Source organism: Callospermophilus lateralis, chromosome 13 (genome assembly GCF_048772815.1).
Source record: "Callospermophilus lateralis isolate mCalLat2 chromosome 13, mCalLat2.hap1, whole genome shotgun sequence".
NCBI lineage: Eukaryota > Metazoa > Chordata > Mammalia > Rodentia > Sciuridae > Callospermophilus > Callospermophilus lateralis.
This window is the reverse complement of record NC_135317.1, coordinates 10,455,161-10,459,767: the sequence shown is the minus strand read 5'-3', so window position 1 is coordinate 10,459,767 and position 4,607 is coordinate 10,455,161. Positions and strand designations below refer to the sequence as shown.

At 42.2% G+C, this 4,607-nt stretch overlaps 1 pseudogene; it reads right to left on the bottom strand.

The window, feature by feature from the left end:
• Positions 1-1,071: 1,071 nt before the first annotated feature.
• Positions 1,072-4,390, bottom strand: LOC143379545 (apoptosis-stimulating of p53 protein 2 pseudogene; annotated as a pseudogene).
• Between the last annotated feature and the right edge of the window lie 217 nt (positions 4,391-4,607).

Sequence of the window (4,607 nt, the reverse complement as noted above, 5' to 3'; positions counted from 1 at the left end):
ACTATCACTGTAGATATTAACTGGCTCATTAGGAAAATTAAATAAAACCCAAATGAGAGCTATAAGGTCTGCTTATTGAGCAGAAGTATAAGGATTCTGCACCACTTTAGTATGAACAAGGCTATTTTAACTATCCTTAACTGAATTGAAGCCATCAGTCATACTATGACTGCCTCAGCCATCAGTTGATTGCCTACAATTTGGGGGAAATTAGATGAGGTTATAGTAGTAAATTGAATAAGATTATAATGAGGATAATAATTTTCTATTTGTCCAGGAAAATTATCAAAAGCTACCTGTCAACCATGCAAAGATTGACAAAGCCAATTTTGTTGTTGAACTGAAAAAGGTACCACAATAAAAGAAGGCTCAGTTCCCAAAAAGTGTAAGACTCAAATTCTGCCTTTAGTAATAAGCTGAGTGACAAAAATCATGAAATGGGTTAAATATTTTGGAGAATTTTCTCTACATTCCTTCTCTTCTTTCTCAGCTTCTTGTTCACAGTAGAGATTGGGATAAACATCTCTGGTTTGAGCTTTAGTCATTTAAACTGTGGTTCCAGATCCTCCATAGTGATGATGAACAGCATGCTCAGGAACCCAGATAGGATGAAGTGCGCCTTCTGGAAAGACACAAGCATAGCTTTTACCCCATGTCATTGCTGATATGATCCATTACATTGTCCTGTTTGTAATTCTTCCGATTAGGAGGATTATAAGGAATATCTGGTGATCAATATGATATTGATCACAAAACTGTCAAAAAGAACTAGCATAGCTGAACATTATCAGTTTTAATTTGTAGAATGTGGCCCAGCACTGCAAGAGAAGCTAAGCAATGAGAAGTGACTAGATGAGTATTTTTTCATGTTCAAGCAGTGGCAAAAATAAAATGAGAACAAGTATCAATAAAAACATGAATATAGCACTTTGTGCCCAATTCAGGGATGTGAGTTATATCCACCTACCACAACTGATTTGGCCACAAACTGCAGGGATTAACCCCAGTAAGTAAAACTGGAGTGTGTATTACACAATGAGAACATTGACAAACAATTTTGCAAGCTTGTTCTTAGGTGATATGAAATTCCTTGCATAAGCTGAGAGCATTCTGATGGTGATTAGGAGGATCTGTGGTTCTCCACCACTCAATTTTATCTTGGTTTTTTCCTGTGAATGACTGTCACACAGACTCCTATTTTCATGGGAAGTAAATTATCATTCTAAAGCTCATAATACCAAAGTACATAAGTGACTCTTATATTATTATGCCATTTTTTCTGAAATCCATGCAGAAATTGAGAGCACTATGTGTAGTCTTCCTCTATCTCCTCAGGCTTATGTGCATCAGTCTGCATGCCACTGTAGGTCATGGTAAACACCATTGCTCCTGAATACCAAAAACTTACACACCTGGATGTTGTTACATGAGGTAGTAACATGCAATGGGGTTCATGCATCACTGTCAGCAGCATTTATATTCACACCACACTGCACCAGGAACTTAATGATTTCTGTGTGACCTGCACACACAGAATTGTGGAGAGTTGTGATGCCTTCATCATTGGGCAGGCTTGGGTCATCAACCTTATAAATAACTCTCTGCATGAGGTCAAACTCTCCTGCCAAAGATAAATCTAGGAGTAAAGCAATAACACTGAATTTCACCCTCATTCCAGTTTTCACCCTCTGAGCCAGTTTTAAGCAAGTTTGTACTTCTTCCAGGAGCCAGTGGTCTCAGGTAGGCACATGCTCCCAGTGTCTTCTCCAGCACTTCAGACTCCCCACATGGGTAGTGTAGAGGTGGGTATGGGGGGCTCTCCTCCAGATACACTGCAAGCAGATGGGGAGTCGCTGGGATTGGTTCCTCTGCATTGTTCTGGAGATTTGGGCTGTTGCCTGGGACTCCTTTAGGCACATAATCAAGGCTAGGAGAAGATGCTGGCATGTCAGTGTTCTGTGAACTGGTACTCCCCACATTCTCTGGGGACAGTGACTCAGAAACTAAAGAGACCACCTCCTTCTCTGGCTCCATATATAAATATGGATTCAGAATTCATGTGGAGCCTCCTGAGTCATAGAGTTTGATGACTTAGATGGGTATGATTGGACAGAGATGGTCTCCATTGCAGCTATTGTGGGCTCTGATACAAAGTTTCTAAATATTTGGTCCATTAAGACCCTCTGGATATGTAATAGATTTCTTCAGTGGTCTGGTGCATTAGACACTTTCTTTCATAAGGTTTCTAAGTCAGCATCACTATGGTTTTGGTAATGGTTAGCAATAAATTGATTAGGCTGAGTGGTCAAGGAATTCTTTTATTTTCATGGTCCTCATGAACTGAAGAAACAGGTTCTGTTTCAGGTTCTGAACAGCCATGCTTGCCCTGGCTGTTGGAGTTCTCTTGGTGCTGCTGTGAATTTAGGAAGTAGCAATCACAGGCTTGTCATATACACTTGCAAAATGTGAGTCTGGTATGTGTCTTAGTGCACTCAGCACAATATGCTGGAATTTTTTTTCTGAAACCTGATGCTGTGTATACATGGAATATATAGAGCTGGTTGCCATGTCTGAGTTTTTCTGAAGCCTGGACCAACAGCAAGCATCTTTGAATGACAGCGAGGTAAAGGATCAGACTACAGCAGCAGGTAAACTTTCTTGCTTAGACCCTGGAGAAAGGGTTTCATCTTGGCCAACTGAAGGTATGCTGGGAGGTAACAGCACCCTTGGCTGCTGCCCTGCTGGTTTGGGATTATTTCCAATGGTTGTAACAGCTGTTAGCAACAGCTGAGGATTTTCATTTGGGCTTAATGTCAGAAGGTGATTGATAGACTTGTCCAAAATAAGACAAATTACTTGTTTTGGTTTTCTGGGGATGGGAGGTGGTACTTTAACCAATTTGTATTTGCAGCCTGAGCATCCCACAAGACATCTTTACTGCTCTGGGTTTTCCTGAGTGTACCAAAGGAGGGCTGGGCAGCATACTCGTCCACTGGGTCGAACATCAAGAATGGAGGCATGTTCTTCTCTTTCTCCCTCAGTGGAGCTACCCCATCATCAGGTTGGTCCAGAGCATTCCCAGTAATTTGGGGTACAGAAGAGCATGGACTCGGGAAAAGATCTGCATTTGAAGGGCTCCAATCAGGGCAGTTGAATGGATGTTAGAGCCTTTAGTTTGTGCCATGCACTTAGGTGTCATATTGGGCCATGTTTATATCTTTATTGGCTGCTCTGAAGTCTGCATGGCCAAGGAACCATCAGGCAGAGCTGGCTTCACTAGCAGTTCAGGCCTCCATGGCATCCTTAGAATGGTAGAGGACTGAATAGATGAATCTACTGCAGCCACATGGCTTAGGGCTGACACCGCTTACTGAGGAAGATTTCCCTTAGACGAAACTGGAAGATCTTCATTTTGCTGCAGTGCTGCCTTCTTTCTCCACAGTGAGTTCCTCAGCTCATAATTTGCTTTCCTATGACTGCCCTTTTTGAATTGCATTGATTCAAACACTCCCTCTGTTGTTGCAGCTTGGTATTCTGCTCTTGATTCAAATTCTTAACTGCACTTCCTTGTAGAGGTGATCCAGCTCAGCCACAGCTGACTGGTTGTCATCGTGGCCATCAATCCTGCCATTCTTGAGTATCTCTAGCTTCCTTGTAAGTTCTTCTACCTTTGACACTGCTAGAATGAGCTCCCTTTGTTTTTGCTGGAACACACCATAAATCTGTTCAGTTTTCTCCACAAGTATCCCCTTTGCTTAGCCTCTTCTGTTCCACATGACCTTTAAGTACACTCACATTTTTTTTAGCTTGGCTTCCTGATTCTCAGATACTTCTTTTAGACTATTAAGCTTCTCCTGCTCCACAGCTTGTTTTTGTTGACACCATCTTGTTTTTTTTAAAAACTTCAAGTGCTGTTGCTTTGTAGCCAGAATTTTATGCTGGGCTTCAATCCATTGCTGCTGGTGAGATACTGTTTTTTTTAATTTCAGAAAGCCCCAGATTTATTTTAGGACTATTAATGCCATCCTCCTTTCTTCCACATTCAGCAGGCATTTTTACATCATTCTCTTGGGACTTTGATCCTGAAACCTTAGTCCTTTCACAATGTTCCTGCCAGAGGGCATTCATGAAAAAAGAAGAAACAAACTTCACTTCTCTGACTTCCAAATCATTAAAGAATGTCAAACATTCTCCCATTATGTGCAACTGGACATTCAGAGGCACACCACACTTCAGCCAAATATCAGTCACTCTTGGCAGCCTCTGTGCACAGATTTAACACATCTCTGCATATTGTCTCTGGAATAACTGGAACTTCTGTGCAGTGCTGGTCATTGTTACTAAGGTACACTCTTAGAAACATTGGCATCATTTTGGATCTGAACTGCATCAAAGCAGGTGGTGAGATAGTGCTCCCAGCAGAGCCAAAGCCCCCTGGATGTCCAGGGTGCACTGAGCAGAGCTAAGCAGAGAGCTAGGCTGCCCATGATGTGGTGGATCTGTCTTCAGGCAGGGTGGGTGACTCCTATGTTGTTGGAATGCCAGTGAACCATGGGCCCATCCCCTGCTGGCCTGGGACTGGGCTTTATCTCCTCCATGCTTATGGA